The 19,716-nt window shown below is 36.9% G+C and overlaps 1 pseudogene across 1 annotated transcript; it reads left to right on the top strand.

Moving 5' to 3' along the window:
* Positions 1 to 15,287: 15,287 nt before the first annotated feature.
* LOC114623258 lies at positions 15,288 to 17,507 on the top strand (annotated as a pseudogene). Its single transcript, XR_003711742.1, has 2 exons — positions 15,288 to 15,379; positions 17,033 to 17,507. The product of XR_003711742.1 is annotated as a 28S ribosomal protein S18c, mitochondrial pseudogene (transcript).
* Positions 17,508 to 19,716: the final 2,209 nt, after the last annotated feature.

The following is a 19,716-nucleotide window of genomic DNA, read 5'->3' as shown; positions in this document are numbered from 1 at the left end:
GTACTCCACAAAAAAAGAACTGAATAGTTTTATCATTGACATATAGCACTTACTAATGTTAAATCAATCCCTAAGGAAATGGTAATCACGAAAAATCTCCTAACCTAAAAGAAAAACAAACAAAAACAAATTTTAGTGCAAAATTAGACAAGACTTTCAAATAAGAGCTAAAGCCAATTTTTCTCAAATTATTCCACAAAATAGAAACAGAAAGACCATTGCCAAATTCATTTTATGAGGCCACAGTCACCCTGATACCCATACTATACCAAGATTCAACAGCAAAAGAAAATTATAGATCAATTTTCTTATGAAAATAGATACAAAAGTATTCAACAAAATACAAATCAGATCAAAGAAGACATTAAAAAACAAAACAAAAAGATCTTCTACCATGTTCAAGTAGGCTACAATGGAGAGATACAGCCATGGTTCAACATACAAAAATCAGACAGTGGAATCTACCATATGAACAAAGTGAAAGAAAAATCTACCTGATCATCACATTAGATGCCAAAAAAAGCCATTGACAAAATCCAACTTATCTTCATGATGAAAGTCTGGGAAAGATTAAAGAAAAAAAGGACACACCTAAATAAAAATTTTCAATTGTCAGCAAGCCTACAGCCAACAACAAATAAAATGGAGAGAAACTCAAAGTGACTCCACTAAAATCAGGAACAACAGTTTTTCACTCCATAACTATTTGATATAGTACTAAGTGTTAGCTAGAGCAAAAAAACAACTGAAGGAGGTCAAAGGGATACAAATTATAAAAGAAGAAATCAAACCATCCATATTGCAGATGATATGATAATATACATAAATGACTCACAAAATTCTACGAGGAAATTCCTATAGCTGATGAAAAAAAGAACTTCAGTAATTGACTGGATACAAGATAGACTCAAAAAATCAGTAGCCACAAACAATATAAAATATGGGGTAACCTTAAGCAAGTGAAAGACTTGTATAAGAAAATCTTCAAGTCTTTTAAGAAAGAAATTGAACAAGATACTACTACAAAATGTAATGATCTCTCAAATTAATGGATCAATAAAATTAACATAATAGAATAGTCAACTTACCAGAAGAAATCTACAGATTCAATGCAATCCCCATCAAAAGCCCAACACAATTCTTTATAGATCTTGAAAGGACAATATGTAATTTCATATGAAAAAAAAAAAAGCCCAGGATAGCTAAAACAATGCTGAACAATAAAATAACTAGAGGCATCACCATTCTGATTTCAGGCTGTACAACAGAGGTATAGTAATAAAAACCTCATAGTATTGTTGATAATTTATTTCTCTACTGGTGAAATACATGAATTCAAGCAATACTAAAGTATATAAAGGCAGGTTTATTGGGAAGCCATTCTCAGGAGGGTTTGCTATTCCCAAAGAAACATTGCCACGGGAAGGTAGACTGAGGGGAGGTGGGAAAGAAAAAGAGAATATGTTTAGGCATGTAAGGACAGAGAAAAAAATGCACAATTAGGGACTAAAAAAGGAAGGGCCCCAAATCTATGGAATGTACAGGGGGAAAGGCCTCTGGGGGAAGGAAGCCCAGAACAGAATATGCCAGTTAGGAACTAACTGATACTGGAAAAGCCTGGAGGCCAGGTCCACTTTGCTATTTTATATATTCACCTCAGCTGTTTGTCCCAAGTCTAAATCCCAACAACTGTCATAAAACTAGACATGCTAATCATTGTTATCAAATTGAAGACCCATATATAAGTCCACAGAGCTATGGGCACCTGGTAATTGCTAAGGAATCTATAAATACATTGTGGGAAAAAAGACAGTATCTTAAAAAATGAAAGTGGTCAAATGGGATGTCTTCATGCAGAAGAATGCAAATAGAACCGTATGCATCATCCTGCACAAAACTCAAGTCCAAGTGGATCAAGCACATTAATGTTAAACCAGACATACTGAACCTAAAGAAGAGAAATTGGGAAATAGCCTTGACCACATTGGCACAAGAAAGAACTTCCTAAACAGAACACATATGGCCCAGAGACACTAAGATCAAAACTTAATAAATAGGATCTCATAAAACTGAAAATGTTCTGTAAGGCAAAGGATATAATGAATAGGACAAAATGACAGCCTACAGAATGAAAGAAGGGTTCTCAACAACCACATCACACAGAGGGCTAATTTGAACTCATGTATCTAGAGCTTTTTCCATAGCCTTATGGGCTGTCCTGAAAGTTTCCTCTCCTTTTTTGCTGAGACATAGCCACACCCTGGATTTCTGGGCTCCTGCTGTTTCTAATTCTCATGATGTCATTTACATAACCAAAAAAGATGTTTCTCAAGGAATGTCAAAATACATACATTATTATGCAAACAAATCTTATGCTCACACCAGCTATCAATACTCCTGGAGGCTCACATCAGGGCCCTGTTTCAGGGGCAGGAACCATGACACTCTGTCCCCACCAGGGTCATGTCAGGCTGGTATTGAAGACCTCCACTCAGGGGAGACCCTCACTCAAGTCTCAGGATGACATGACCATCTAATAACTCGCAAGACACCGAAACTGGATGCAAACTGCAAAAGGCTTTATTTCCGGATTTCGGAGTATCAGTCAACTGAGACTGACACTCACAAGGGGAGCGTCAACCCCGATGCTAGGGAGCGAGGGGTATTTAAAGGAGAAAACCACAAACCAGGGTGAGGAGGGGGAAAGGGGGTTGTCAAGGAGACATAACATAAAAATAGCGGAAAACTCCATACGAACCCAACCTACGTGAGTCAGGGTCATGTGAAAACTCTCTGTACGCTGTTCTTTCTCAAGAATGTAGTCCTGCCCTGTCACTGCGGCCTTGTCCTGTCACTGCAGTTACCAGCTTCCTGGTTCCACCTAGCTCACTTGCATTCTAGCCAGTTCCCGTAACTAGCCTGTCCACATTCTTAGCTTGCTTCAAAGAGAATTTTCCATGCCCTTTTAAAGAAAAACCTAAGGAAGAATCTATAGATCATTTTATAAAAAGATCTTCATAATTTTTCACTCTACAGTATCTTCCCCTTTCTGTTCTAATACAAGAATGTGAACATTGATGGTGACCGTGGTTACTGAGTCTTTGACTTGCTTGATGCAGACTGGAAGTAGAAACAAACCCAGGAAGCATAAACTAACTGTAATTCCTCTATTTGTCAGCAAAGTTGTCCAAGAAGATGAAGTGAACCCATGAACAGCAGAGGCAAAGGCTCTCCCTCAACAGAAGTGGATCCCAAGCTAGAATTACTAAGAAAGAGAGGGAGGAAGGGAGAGAGGGTGAAAGGGAGGGAGGGAGGGAAGGAGGGAGACAGAGAGAGAGAGAGAGAGAGAGAGAGAGAGAGAGAGAGAGAGAGAGAGAGAGAGAGAGAGATCAGTCTGGAAAGCAACCAGCTTGGATTTGACTCTGAATCATTCTTTTTGCTGCTCTCAGACACCACTTCTCTCAGGATTCCCTCACCTAGATCTGGAAATGAGATGAGGGTAGATAAGTATATTGGGCAAGTTCAGTTTGGGACAGATTTTATTCAAGGTGTGAGATAGAAATGGGAAAAGGGATGAAGATTTGGTAGATAAAAATGTGTCAACCAAATTCAGAAAGTAGAGAAATAGATATTAAAGTCTTCAAACACTTCATTAGTAAGAAAGATGTCAAGATGCACACAATTTGTTTGCAAGATTTCTTTGAGTTCACACAGGAAGTTAGTTTATGGTTCTCTGAAGAAAGGTCATTGAGCCCTTATACCTGGCTGAAGGTCTGTAAAGACCTTGAAAACTGAGTACAGGCCCACAAGGGTGAAGAAACAGTTGTTCATACTCTTCACAGAGGCCTTGGCTAAAGGGTATGCTTATGCTCACTGAGCCACCTATGGCCCTGTCAGCAAAATGCCATCAGGCATCTCTGCCTTTTTTCTTCCAGTTCTACTTTTCAGGGTTTGCTGATGGGGACACAACTTGCCACTCACCAAGCTATAGTGACATGCACCAAGGGGACACACATTCTGGGAAGAGAGGCCTACCTGGATTGCCCAGCCTGACCAACATAGACACACAAAAGGCTGAAGCAAGTGGCTGGAGCAGGCTATGGCAGACCGGGTCCCTCTTGCTTTCCTAGCCTAAATATAATACACCCATGCAACAAGGACCTGCCAAGCAGAAAATGATGGGTGGAATCCTGCTGCTGACAGCTTGGAATAAGAAACCTCAACAAATCATATATTTCTTCTTTTTTTTTTTTGTTTTTTTTCGAGACAGGTTTTCTCTGTGTAGTCCTGGCTGTCCTGGAACTCACTCTGTAGACCAGGCTGGCCTCGAACTCAGAAATCCACCTGCCTCTGCCTCCCAAGTCCTGGGATTAAAGGCTTGCGACACCTTCATATATTTATATTATATATTAAATATATATGCATATATTTAATGCTTCCTTTTCTAAAATTTGGTTAAATGCTGTTCTTCCCTCATAATAGGAACACCTGAAACAGTGTCTGTGCTTTTTAACCCAAAGTTATTTAAAAGTTTTTCAATTTATTTAAAAATCCTTTTGAGCTTCAGAAAATCACATTGGGAGAAAGTGTTTGAGGGTCTGAGAAAGTGTGTGAAGGTGGAAGAAAGTGACTAAGGCTGGTAATTCAAGTAACGAAGGAAAGAAGATGTGAAAAAAGACTTAGATGGTGATAGGAAAGGGATTTATCCTTTGCTAAACTTAAAAATGATTCTTATAAACTTCAAGGAATCCACTCAAATCTACCTCCCACAGGCCAAACTCACTACCTTAATAAACATTATTTAATCCTTAATTCATAAAATAATGCTATCTACTTAAACCAGTTTCTTTTTCACAAATAAGTTGGTACTGCCTATCCAGATATATAATTAACATGGTGTCTTTTTCCACAGCTATTTCATCTTCCTTCAGCAGATGAAATAAATAATTCTCAACTTTTCCTTCTGCATTCCTTAATGCAACAGTGACTTTCCATTTAAAGAATTCTTTCCAGGACCAAGATTCCCTTAACATCCTTGCTTCTTCTCTAGGACTATAATGATGGACCACCAATATGCTGACAGTCAAAAGGTTACAGGTTTAACATGTGCATTACCCCCTCTCTCCACCACTCAAGAGACTATTCCACAGGTCCGTTACTATGAGGAAAGGAAGTCATGATCAGTCATCAAAGGGGATGCAGATAAAGATCCTTGACTCCTCTTATGTTGCAGAGAAGGTCCTAGAAGCACTCAATCATTCTGAACTGGCTGACCAGGAGAGAGCCACTCTGCTTGCAATATCTAAAGAGACAGATAGAGCCTGGTGTACTCTAGGCTAAGTTCTAACCCATCACAGAGCCACATTTTCTTGGGGGAGATTGCTCTTCTCAGCCAGATTAGAGAGGCATTGCTTAAGCCTACTTTAGCTAAAAGATTTGTTGTAGCCTTGACATTGGAGATCACAACCTTTACAGGTATGATTTTTAGTTTTGACTTATCCACTATAATATCTCTAGTCAAAGACATTTATACAGCGCATCATATAGATCAGTTATCCAAAAATGTGTCAATAGTCCTCATGATCCAGGACAATATTGACAGAGGACTTCAGGATAGGCTTAATGCTTTAGAGGAAGCAGTCCTATTTATAAGAAAACAAATTCAAAATACTAAGACCAGGATTTCAATGTAATGCCATTTATTGTCCTATTGGGTTTGTGTAACCCTCTTGCAATATAACACCTCTGGACATGACTGGCAAGCTCCCCCAATAAATTTCCGTATTTACTTATTTACTTGGTTTTTACTTCCATCTAAATGTCTACACTAAGATCTCAAATACTTTGTACCCAGAATTCAGCTCGTAATTAAACACACACACACACACACACACACATACACACAGTCACTCACATTCACAATAAACATAAATATATACTAATACTTTTTAAAAGGTTACACGGATGTAAGAGAATATTCAAATGAATTACAGAATGTGACAACAGAAGAAAAAGGGAACAAACACGGGGAAAAGGTAAGCACTAAAATTAAATATACAAGAGATAAGCCTTTCACATTCAGGAAATTGCAGTGTGCTTTAGACCTAGGAATTTGAAGGACTGTAGAAACCCACTTTTCTTATTTTGAAGTTAGATCTCTATGGTGATTTGAATGAGAATGGTCTCCATAGGTTCACATGTTTGCATGCTTAGTCCCCAGTTGATAAAGTATTTGGAAAGGATTAGGAGAAGATGTGCTGTTGAGATAAGTTTTAAGGTTTACAAAATCCCACAACAGGTCCAGTGTCTCTCTGTGTCTGAAAAATCAGGATTTAGCTCTCATCTACTTCTCCAGCAATATTCCTGTTGCCATGCTCACCACTATAATGATAACTAACCCTCTGTAAGCAAACTCCTAATTAAATAATTTCATTTATAAAAGTTCTTTGTTCCAAAGTAGGAGGCAGGGCATGCACCCTCAAAAAGTGCAGGGACATTGATTTAGTTCAAAATGACAGTCATTCCAAAGCCCAAACCTGGCTTGTAGGATTACTGGTTGAGGGATGAAAGCTTGCTCTCATCATTCCTCAGATACCTGTGAAATGGCTTTCTGTCTGGCAGGGGGAGCTTCTCTGTTAATAGGTGCCTATGGTACATACCAAGGCCACTGGCCTGAAACAGCACCCACCCACCCCCACTCCCCACCAAAGTTCCAAGCTAATGCAGTTCACAGGACTCCCTTCCTCCACCCCACAGCTACCCAATTTTCTTAATAATACAGGAGGATTTTTCCTCATCCCTTTCTTCTCTCTGCTACTGAGAGAGATAGTCTTGGCCCTTGGCTGTCTGCCCCTCTACTCTCTATCCCAGAGAAGTAGCCATGGCTGGTTTGAAATTCACCAAAAGCTTCCCGATAGTCTCTTTGAAATTAATAGTAAAAAAATCTTCTTTCCACCCATTCATTAGTCAGTTCAGTGGCTTCTCTGCATTCTTGCTTACAATGATGTCTCTTAATAACAGTAGCAGTGACTAACACAGCCTCACATTGAGTCTCATGCTGTTCTCAAACTTGTGATTTTCCTGACCCAGTCTTCTGAGTTCTGTGCTTCTAGGCATGTGTCTTGAATGTCTCTTAGCTGACATAGACTATAAACTCATTACCTCATGGGTTATTAAAGAAAGCTCTACCTTTTGCTTTAAAAAAAATGATCTTGTTCACAAAATTCCTGTGGTGAAATATTTTTCTCCAAGCTTATAATTTTAAGATTATAAAAGAGTCCCTTATAAAAGAGGGCTCTTGCCTCTTTTATCATATATGGACACAGAAATTTTAACATGGGAATCAGAAAGTGGGCTCACAGAAGAAAACAACTATTTAAGAACATTTATCTTAAGATAAGCCTTGAAGAATGAGGAATAAATTTCTGTTTTTTTATAACTCTTCTGATACCTTATTAGTTGGATTATAGGAACCTTTCTCTTTAACTCATAGGGGTCCCTCCCCCCAGATATTTCCTTGGTTTCTGGACAAACAAATTCAAACCTGGAGCTGTATAAGCACACATGCACATAAAAAACACATGTCTATGTAAAATAGTGATTGTGTTTGTTTTTATTAATACAAAGTAATGTCCCTTCATTATGTTTTCATGTATATACGTCAATATACTTTGTTCTACTTCATTCTTCTTCCTTACTGTCCTTCTCCGTCCCTCCTGTCCTGTCTCATGCTTACCTTCTTTTCCCCAGTAAATAGTTTACCTAGCTATTAACATGTTACACACATTCTATTACCCTCCTCCACACTTAAGATGGTTTGCTCTCTTCTCATTGTCCCCTCTCTAGTTTCATGACCTATCCTCACACATGCATTTGTAATATGAATTTTTGTTGCAGGAGAAAGTATGCATATGTGTTTGTTATAACTTAAAACAAAATAATAAAGGTATCAAATCAGTCTTATTTATGGTGAATAGGAATGCAAGTACGAGGGATGGGAGTAAACGTCATTGTGTGGGGAAATGTTAATTCTTTCTGCGTTTTCTCAGGAATCCTTAATTTTCTATCTTTCTAATTTTGTTAAGGTAACTGAGAAAGCATACTAGCTGATCTTCTATACAAAGTCTGCTTAGAGCTCTTTATACAGTAAAAGAAGACACTCTTATTTTATTGAATCTACTTTTATCCCAGAGTTTTATTTCCTACATTTCCTTATCACACCTCAGTCTGTGAATACTGAATAATTAGAGTATATTCATGATCAAATAATTGCAATTGACATTCTCTGGAAACTTTATTTTTTAATGTTTTTGTCTCACATGCTGTGCTCCTGTCACACTCAGATAATATTTGCTCTGTGTGAAAAATAATGTTATGAATAAGAGGTAGCTCATCTAAATTGATTTTAAGACAATCTTATGACTCATTTATAAGATCTGAATCTCTAGACTGGTGAAACAGTCATACAAACTGACATTGGTTGATAAGCTATGTCTAAAATCACATGATTCTATTATACTCCTAAAGTCTACAGACACATAAAGAGCTTTCTCTCAAGCAATTGTGCAATATTCCTATTGAAACAGATTATTTTCACATAAAAGAAAGTCCTTTAGGTATCATTTAGAGCTGTTGCTATTCCATGTGAAGGTGTACAAATAAGAAGTAAGTCTCAGAAATATAAATTCATCTTTATGAATTTCATCAGTTGATTATTGAATCATTAGTTTGGTATTGAATATTAGTTTGGAATTTAATATTGAATCATTATTATTGCTATCATCAGTTTATTATTGAAGAACTTCATAAAAATAAGAAAAACAAGTATAAAATTGTCCATTTTATATATATATATACTTATAATCCTGATTTTAAAATGTAAATACTGTATATATATATATATATATATATATATATATATGTGTGTGTGTGTGTGTGTAAATGTTTACATACACCTTATTTTATTAAACAACATAACCTTATTTTATTAAACACCATAATAATATTTTATACTGTCCTTCATTAAAATTGTTGACATAATTTATAAAAGTTGAGTATTATTCTGACTTATACATAAACCATAAAATTAAATTAGCATAGAAATTAAATTTCTTAGGGGAGTAAATTCATGTGTGGAAATCCTCATCTCTGTATCTTGGATTTTATTGTTATTTATAAATTTGGCTTCACAGACATAGCTAGTTAACACAAGTTTATACCAAGGAAGTTAATAATGACTGGTATACTTAGTTTTAAAATGCTGAATGGAGAGGTATAGATGTGCATACACAATGAGACCATCATGAGAATATGTTGCTACAATGAGTGAGTTTTACGGAAATAAAGAGAAACACTTGGAACAGAATGTCTCCTAATACCGCTGTGTGGTACCTTGATTCAGATTCTAGCCCCCAAATTAGACAATAATGCATTGCTTCTATTTCATCCACTCAAATTTACTTGGTTACAGCAGCTTGAGCAAATGAATACATCTCTATTCTTTCAATGTTTCTACATTTTCTGTTTTAAGTATTGATGTGATTTTTACTCCTCCACTTTTTTCATAAAATAAAATACCATAACAATATTTGCATTCAATATTTGCATTTATTTTATGGTAATGTGTAAGGAGTTTTGAGGTATAATTTAATTAGTACTCTAAAATGTTATTTGTTATTGTTAGTGAAGAAACTTTACTCAAATTCCATGCAGTACAGTCTTCCGAAATTTCATCTACTAGCATCTGCTCTACTTCCCTTTCCAAATAAAATTTCACTGGCATATATGTGTATATGTCTGCATCTGTTTATTTATACAAGTTTCTTTCAGTAAAAAAATGTTTTTGATATCTAATTTCCACCTCCATCATGAATCATGGCCTTCTTCCATTCATGACTCTCTCTTTTCAGGTATGATACCCATTTAATGGCTAAGAATTAAAAAACTTCCCTAATGTAAAACGACCACTTCCTTCTCATTACTTCACCTGCAGAGACTCTATTTCTAATTAAGGTCACATTCTCAGATTCTGGTGTTTATATCTTTAGTATTTATATGGAAGAAGACAAAATTCAAATCACACAAGATGCAAAAAAAAAAAAAGATAGGCTGACTTAACTCAAAAGATGAGCAAATAAGTGAGCAATGAAAGAAGAGAGAGTAGTGTCTGGTATCATGTAATTTAAAGAGGCAACCCAGATCAAATAAGTTAACACATGAACTTTTCACATGTCAACATTAGGGGGCTTGTCCCTAGTGGACTGCTGTAGTGGCTATATTTTTGTTCTTTGACTTGTTAGCCACACTTTGGTCTTAGTAATGATATTTATTTACAATGTCATTGCCAAATATGCCTATCTCCATGATTAGCAGTATTCTTCCTTTGAATATTTTAATTATTGCAAGTATCCTGCTGGCTGTGTCTACTTTGTTTTTCTTTGTCTACATACTTTTTGGAGGATTTTGTTGTCATTGTTGTTGTTCATTTGGAAACAGGGTCTCACTATGCAACTCTAGCAGTCCTGAAACTCAAGATGTAGACCAAGCTGGTCTCAAAGTCACAGACATCTGCCTGTGTCTGCCCCTCAAGTACAATGGAGTATAGCATACTGCCTGGCTCATATCACTGTGTGACAGTGGTACATCTGTTTCATTTACCCAGTTCCTACCTTCTTTTCCCCAGAGAGTAAGGCTTCATCTGTGCTTATGGATTTTCCAAAGAGCCCAAGAGAAATGCAATATCATGTGTCTCTGAAGAATTGTTTAAATTTTATTTTTAATTATGGCTAAAACTGTACTACCAATTTTGTTTTCATGAGATTATCTAGAGATACAGGATGCCAAAGGTAATCAAATACTGATATTCTCAATTATACTGAAGATACCTATTTTATACTGTTTGTACACAATGTGAGGGGAGAATTTACTGACAAAAGCAGGGCTGTCTTTCACCCAGCACCATTCCTCCATGTAAACTTCCTGCACAGATAATTTAATTGAAAGATAAAATGACTCTGGAGTAGAAGGCAGGAACTAAACAACTGTTCCATATACTTGGCAAACATACATGCAGTTCTTTTCCATCAGTTCTCTGTCCAATTTAATATACCAAACTCAGTGAATACTTGGTACTGGCACAAATATAAACTCATTGATCATGTGATTAATCATGTTACAATTTCTTCATTTCATTTTTACCCATTTAACTTGTTCACTCCTATATAGATGACCAGGCATGAGGTAGTAAGAAGTTGTGAAACTTTCAACGTTTATTAAAATATGACTATTTTTAATTATAAAAGCCACATTATTGCAACAAAATTACAAATTAAATATTGCACAGCTTGATTAAGGTAATATTCAAATATCTTTCAGTCCCAAACATCACAAAACAGAAGCATATTTTAAGTGTGAGAATTAATGGACACAGTAAATTTTCTAGATGAATAAACATTTTTCAGTTCATGATATTTATGTACTGTATTTGTTGTAATCACTGATAAAAAGAAAATTTAAATATCCACAGAAAACCAGAGTTTTTTTTACATATTTAATGATCAAAATATTATATATCACTGACAATTATAAAATACTTAAATTATTTAAAATATGAATTAATTAAACATTTACTAGTAATGGTGGAGTTTAATACTGCATGCTAACGTTTCTCCCAGAGAAATTCAGTAGCAAAGTAGGAGGCAAAATAAGGATGGAAGTTCCAAGTTCTCTTTAAAACAAACATGAAAACGATAACCAATCATACTATAGAGTAGTGGAGGCCAGTCCCAATGGCAACATCAAAAGCACTCTGAAAGGCCCCCGGATAGGGGAGACCCCCACTCAAGCCACAGGAGATTACATCCACCCAGAATCATGCAAGAGACCAAACTTGCTGCAAACCCCAAAAGGCTTTATTTCCGGATTTCAGGATGTCAGCCAGCTGAGGCCGAGACTCACAAGAGGAGCGTTGACCCCTAAGCCAGATGGAGAAGGGTATTTAAAGGAAAAAAACACAAACCAAGGAGGTGATGGGGAATCATAAAAACATCAGCGGACAGTATTATAAAAACAGTGGAAGGTCATTCGATCATGTGGGAAACACACCCTGTGTACTAATTTTTTTCAGGACTTTATTCTTGTTCAATCATCTACTTTGTGGTTAGACAGTTCCTGGAGTCTAGAGCTCGTGAACCAACTGACCTTCATTCTTACATGGTCAGCTAAGTTCCTGGAACCCAGAGCTCTTGAACTGGCTGACCTGCATTCTTGGTTCTGCTCAGTCTGCTAGGGGTCATAAAAACTTCTATACCTTTCAATTCCAACACTGAAGACTCAGGGAACTTTTTGGAAGAGGAGGTAGAAAAAAATGTAAGAGCCAGAGGATCAGGGAGTTGTCTCTGAGATTGTGTCTCCTAGTACTGTCAGAAGCTACAACTATGATGCCTAATCAAATACAACTACCCAATATGAGCCAAACAAAGACACCACCAATGAACATCCCAAATTAACCGAGAAAAAGGCTGGATGAGCCAATCCATGTTCACAAATGTATAAAGAACTAATTTAGAATTACGGTAACTTAAAACCTAATAGTTCAATGGGTTTGAAAGATTCTGTAAGAAAACATGTCAGAGGTGAGTGAAATTATTGTACTCAATATGAAACGAAGTTTAATCATCAGTATATTTGCATCAGTTGTCACTACCCATGTTCCACAGAGAAACATTCACAAAATAAACAAACAAACAAATGAATAAAGAACATGGGGCATTTTTCAAAAAACTGAACAATTTTGAATAACAATCCAGACCTTAGAGAACCCCAATCATTTTATAAAATGCTTCCTGTCCTTTGATACACAGCAAAAAAAATATGCTTGTTATTTTCTCTAATAAATAAACTTGCTCTTTGTTATACAAATGAATACTAATCTATCTTCCAAAGTTGTTCTTTAAACACACATTTGAAAACATGACATAGAAGAGAAATACTTACAACCTTTGCCCATAAACTGTTCCAAAATGTGAGGTGACTCATGGAAAACTTTATATCAATAATCTATGAATGATGTTATTGTTACTTGTACTCCATCTTCTTGTAAATAACCAATTAAAGATCTGGACTTATAGGTTTTTGTGTCTAATCAAAGGCATTGAAAACATAGCAATCACTTGTCTTAAATAATGTGAACCTTCATATTTGCAAATTCAATTGGAATAACAAAAACCCAGGATAGTGAAAACTATTCTCAACAATAAAAGAACTTCTGAGGGAATCACCATCTCTGACCTCAAGCTGTACTACAGGACAAAGTGATTAAAACCTGCATGGTATTGGTAGAGACTGGCAGGAAGATCAATGGAATAGAACTGAAGACCCAGAAATGAACCCACACACTTACAGTCACTTGATCTTTGACAAAGGAGTTAAAACCATCCAGTGGAAAAAAGGACAGCATTTTCAACAAATGGTGTTGGTTCAACTGGAGGTCAGCATGTAGAAGAATACAAATTGATCCACTCTTATCTCTTTGTACAGAGCACAAGTCCAAGTGGATAAAAGACCTTCACATAAAACCAGACACACAGAAACTAATAGAAGGGAAAGCCTCAAATACTTGGGCACAGGGGGAACGTTCCTGAACAGAACACCAATGACTTATGCTCTAAGATCAAGAATTGACAAATGGGAACTCATAAAATGGCAAAGCTTCTGTAAAGTAAAGGACACTGTCTATAGGACAAAATGGCAACCAACAGATTGGGAAAACATCTTTACCAATCCTACATGTGATAGAGGGCTAATATCTAATATATACAAAGAACTCAAGAAATTAGACTTCAGACAATTAAATAACCCTATTAAAAATGGGGTACAGAGCAAAACAAAGAATTCTCAACTGAGGAAACTCGAATGGCTTGGAAGTGCCTAAGGAAATGTTCAATATCCTTAGTCATCAGAGAAATTCCAGTCAAAACAATGCTGAGATTCCACCTTACACCTATCGGACTGGCTAAGATAAAAAACTCAGGTGATAGCAGATGCTGGTGAGGGTGTGGAGAAAGAAAACTTCTTCATTGTTGGTGAGATTGCAAGCTGGTACAACCACTCTGGAAATCAGTCTGGTGGTTCCTCAGAAAATTGAACGTAGTTCTACCTGAGGATCCAGCTATACTGCTTCTGGGCATACATCCAAAAGATGTTCCAACATATAGCAAGGAGACATGTTCCAGTATGTTCATAGCAGCTTTATTTATAATAGCCAGAAGATGGAAAAAACCCAGATGTCCTTCAACAGAGGAATAAATACAGAAAATGTAGTACACTTACACAATGGAATATTACTCAGCTATTAAAACAAAATGAATTTGAAAAATTCTTAGGTAAATGGATGGAACTAGAAAATATCATCCTGAGTGAAGTAACCCAATCACCAAAGAACACACATGGTATGTACTCACTGATAATTAGATATTAGCTCAAAAGCTCGCAATTCCCAAGATACAACTCACAGACCACATGAAGCTCATGAAGAAGGAAGATCAAAGTGTGGGTGCTTCAGTCCTTCTAAGGAGTAACTAAAGACTCATGGGAGCAAATACAGAGACGAAGTGTGGGTCAGAGACTGGAGGAAGGGCTGTCTGGAGACTGTTCCACCTGGGTATCCATCCTGTGTGCAGTCACCAAAGGCGGATACTGTTATGGATGCCAGGAAGTGCATACTGACAGGAGCCTGATATAGCTGTCTCCTTAGAGACTCTGCCAGAGCCTGACATATACAGATGAGGATGGTCACATCTAACCATTGAACTGATCACAGAGTTCCCAATTGAGGAGTTAGAAAGAAGACTGAAGGAGCTGAAGGGGTTTGAGACCCCATGAGGAGTGTAACAATACCACTAACCAGAGCTCCCAGGGTCTAAATCACCAGCCTGGTTGCACATAGGGAGGGACTCATGGCTCCAGCTGTATATGTAGGGGAGGATGACCTAGTCAGGCATAGGTGGGAGAAGAGGTCCTTGGTCCAGTGATGGCTGGATACTCCAGTGTGGGGGAATTCGAGGGTAGGGAGGTGGGAGTGGGTGGGTGGAGGCACTCCCTCATAGCAGCCAGCGGGGGGGGCTCCATATTGGGTTTCCGGGGGGGGATTCAGAAAGGGGATAACATCTGAAATGTAAATAAATAAAATAATCCAATTTAAAAAAATAAAAACTAAAATAAAAAAGGACCTGCATATAATAAATACACTAAAGAGAAGCCTTAGCACTTGCAGTGGTCTCCCTGCCCCCATGGCTATTCCCAATTGGTGGTCTTCCCAGTTTCTAGCAGTTGGCTATCCACTGAACCACTCACACTTGCTGGCCACCCTCACCAGCCTGAGGTCTGCTATGGTTACCTCTCTCCTGGAGCCCACCTGAGTTGCCAAGGATATAAAACACTAGACAATCTTAGTGAAGAATCAACAGATGACACAACCACTGAATGTGGAATCTATCATTGTAAACCATCAACTACTCTATGTTAGAAATCTTCCAGGGGATTTTGCCGCCTGATCTAACAGTTCTAGGTCTACAAGGTGCCTCCTTTCACTCCTGCTTCTGTCCAAAAAGGCAAGTTCCTTCCACCTGAGTTCCTTCTTCTTCTCTCAGACCTGGAAGGCCCATCTCCTCCTTTCCCAGTGATTGGCTTCTTGTTGTCCTTATTATCCAATCAATTAATTAGCGGAAAATTCTGCCACAAGCACTTGCTGCAATGAAATAAAACTGAAATGTAGTAAGTTAAAATGAGTTGCAGTGTTTTAGAAGCCAACATTCTATTCAGCAAGAATTTGATAGAGAAAATGGTCGAAAATTATAATGCTATATACTGAGAAACAGCTAGTCTCAGAGAAAACTTATTTCCTGTTAAATAAATTAGGATTAAAGGATACTATTTTTTTTCAAATTTTTTACTTTGGAATGTAGTAAAAAAGATGTATTCTTATTTTCTCTTGAATTGCAAAAGAAAGAAAATTGTCAACCTTGATATAATAGCTGTGTCTACCTGCTTGTAAATACCTTGAATGTTGGACTATAATAGCATAAGAAGTCTAAAATAAATCTAATAAAATAATTGAACTCAGTTGACTCGTAAAACAGAAAAATATTAACAACTATCTTATTTTTTTAATTAAACTTTAGAATGGTTTATGGTGCCACACACAAAAAAAAATAAGAAGGATATTAAAATACTATATCCAATATTACTTAGAGTCCATCTGGTCCTTGAATTTTTCTGTAGCAAACAATATATTTTATATGTGCATCATATTTTTCTCATGAAAAAGGGATGTGGTAACATCTATAATTTCTAGCATTAAAAAGCTCTGATTAACATTTTACCTCATAATGCTAGAATGTATTTATAGTTTCCATCTGTGTAATTTATAATAGAAAATATCTAAAATGAGGAATTGGCACAAATGCTTATAATTTCCATGAATGTCCTACTTACTATTTTTTGAAGAAATAATTTCAGAGATCAAGATATATTCTATCTTCCAGTTTTAAAGTTATCATTCTTCTCTGAATAGATATTAATGGAAAATTGAATAATGTATAAATTTCATAAAACATCTCATAATAAGTATGCCTAAATTTCATCAGTGTTTTTATTGATCACCTATGATACATATAAATAATATCTGTGAAGAACAGCAGTATGACTAATTTCCACAATTCATTATATAGCAAGTTATTGGTTTCATGTAAAATTGGTAAATTTTAAGGTATATTCGTTTATTTTTAGTTCCTAATTTCCCACATTCACCTCTTAACCTCAGAGAAATAAGGATTCTTCCTATTTGTAGGTATTCATAGTTTTGTTAACCAAACTTCTGTAGAGAAACAAATTGTAGAGTGGTTAATGAATGTGACTAGGAGAAGATATTTACTCATGATTATGGAAAATGAGCTGTTTCTTCTCTGCAAATTGGAGATTCTGGAAAGGCAATGGTATAGCATGACAAATAGGAATTAGATTCATTGTGATTTAGAGCCAGTTTAAGATCACTGATTGCTGTGTGCAGTGGTATAGGGAGGAAGAACTTGACAACCGCGGCTGACTGCTTCACGGATCGCGGAACTCACGCGGTTTCTGTGCTGTGGAGATGTTTTTCACAGTATGAACAGATAACCAGCAATGAAGACTTGCCAATCCCAATGGAAAACCCCTACAAGGAGCCTCTTAAGAAGTGTGTCTTGTGTGAGAAACGTGTAGATTACAAGAATGTGCAGCTTTTGTCACAGTTTATCTCTCCATTTACTGGATGCATTTACGGAAGGCATATAACAGGTCTTTGTGGAAAGAAACAGAAGGAAATAACTAAAGCCATTAAGAGAGCTCAGAAAATGGGGTTTATGCCAGTTACATACAAGGATCCTGCATATCTCAAAGACCCTAAAGTTTGTAACATCAGATACCGAGAATAAACTTTGTAAAGTTTCTGCCAATAAACCTGTAAGTGGTTATGTCAAAAAAAAAAAAGATCACTGAGAGGAATAGAATATGAATACTGCAGCTCAGCAGTATTTAAATATAGCATGTTCAGATCTACCCTTTATCTGACCTTTTGCTCTTTTCTGGTTCTCAGTAGATACAAGATGCCCATCCATATTGGAGAGGGCAGTTTTCTCTACTCAGTACTCCAATTCAAGTGCTAATTGCTTCTAGAAAGATTGTTAAAAGTATGCTCAGAAATTGAGTTTAAAGAGTTCTTTGGGTATTCTGTGGTCTAATTAATTTACCCATAAAAATTAATCATCACAATAGTCATTTTCTATGGACACAAGCTTTTACCCCATTACTAGTTTTTCTTAAAGAGGAAATCTACATATGTGTGGCTGGGCATTGCCAGGATCAACACTGAATAAAGAAATAAAAGATTAGTAAGATAAGTATAGCTAATTGTTTGAGCGAAGGTATTTAAGAGGAAGTTAAATAGAACCAGCGAAAATCACCAAGCTATTCTACCTCACTCCTTTCAGAAGTCTCAAAGTAAACATTACACATTATATTAGTTTCTACATTCACCAGTGACTCATTCTTGTCTGCCACTTTGAACATGTATAGGATAATGATCTCAAATTAATCATTGTTGGTTATATGGCTGAGACTAGCTAAAGCAGCTTGCTTTCATTCATTTCAGTTGTAATGTTTATTTACTTCAGTATATCTTTGAAGGCAATTTCCTCCTAGCTCCAGACAAAAATATAAAGTATTATTTTGCAGCAGCTAGAACAATTAAAATGACAATTTTTCCAATATGAATACACATACATTCCCCCACCAAAGTCTCTTGCTTTATCCATGAGTCTACAATTTTGTTATTATCTTCTTTGAGAAGCTTTGAGAGTCATGTTTAAGTACCATTTCTTTGTTTAATAAAAATAAATATGATGAAAATTTACTCAGGTGTTGGTCTGAATGAAAGAAATAGAAAACCAAGGAGAGGAGAAGAGAGATAAAATGAAATAATATGGATAGGAATATTAAGATTCTGTTTTAAGACTCTCTCTCTCTCTCTCTCTCTCTCTCTCTCTCTGTGTGTGTGTGTGTGTGTATGTGTGTGTGTTGTGCTGTGTGATTGTCTGGGTATGAGTGCCAACAGAAGCAAAATAAGGAGGAATTAGATACTTTGGACCTGGAATTATAGGTATTGATGACCTGTCCAATTTATTCCACTGTGTTCATAGTGGTTTTGTTTGTGACAACCAGAAGCTAGAAACAACCCAGATGTCCCATGACAGAAGAATAGAAAAAGAAAATATGGCTCATTTACACAATGGAATACTATTCAGCTATTAAGAGCGAGGACATCCTGAGTTTTGCAGGCAAAAGGATGGAACTAGAAAATATCATCCTGAATGAGGTAACTCAGACCCAAAAGGACATGCATGGAATGTACTCACTAATAAGTGGATATTAGCCAAAAAAAAAAAAAAAGTACAGAATGCACAAGATACAGACCATAGAACTCAAAAAGTCAACAAGATGAAGGACCCAAGTGAAGATACCTTAGTTCCACTTCAGAGGAAGAAGAAAGCAATCACAAGTGAGGAGGGAGGGAGGGACCAGGGAGGGGAAGTGTCTGGGGGTGGGAGGGGGAAGAGGGGAACTTAATCTGGTATTGGGTAAAGGGAAAGGACTGAAGCTCTGAAAGCCAGAAGATAATTGAAACAGGAAACCTCAGGAGGTAAGAGGTTGGGGGTACCCTCCAGAATGCACCAGAAACCTAGAAGGTGACAGACTCTCAAGACTCAAAGGAAGGGACCTCAGATGAAATGCCCTACAGTAGGGAGAGTAAAGTTATTGAGTCCACCTCCAACAGAAAGACAGGGTATCAAGTGAAAGAGGGGGTTGCCATCCATCAGTCAAAATTCTGAACCATAATTGTTCCTGTCTGAAAGAACTGTATGGATGGAAATGGAGAGGACCCTGAGGAAAAGAAGGTCCAGTGACAGGCCCAAAGTGGGATCCAGCTCAAGAGGAGGTCCCAAGGCCAGACACTTACTGAGGTTATGGATCACTCACAAAAAGGGGCCTATCTTGACTGCCCTCCAAAAGACCTAAAAAGATGAAAGATGAAAGATGAAAAGAGATGAAAGAGAAAGATGACACAGATGAAAGAGTCAGATGCAGATATTTGCTCCCAACTAATAGACAGAAGCTGCTTAGCCG

This window comes from Grammomys surdaster, unplaced genomic scaffold, assembly GCF_004785775.1.
Source record: "Grammomys surdaster isolate TR1022 unplaced genomic scaffold, NIH_TR_1.0 195, whole genome shotgun sequence".
In the NCBI taxonomy this organism is placed as follows: domain Eukaryota; kingdom Metazoa; phylum Chordata; class Mammalia; order Rodentia; family Muridae; genus Grammomys; species Grammomys surdaster.
This window is presented reverse-complemented; position numbering and strand designations above follow the sequence as displayed.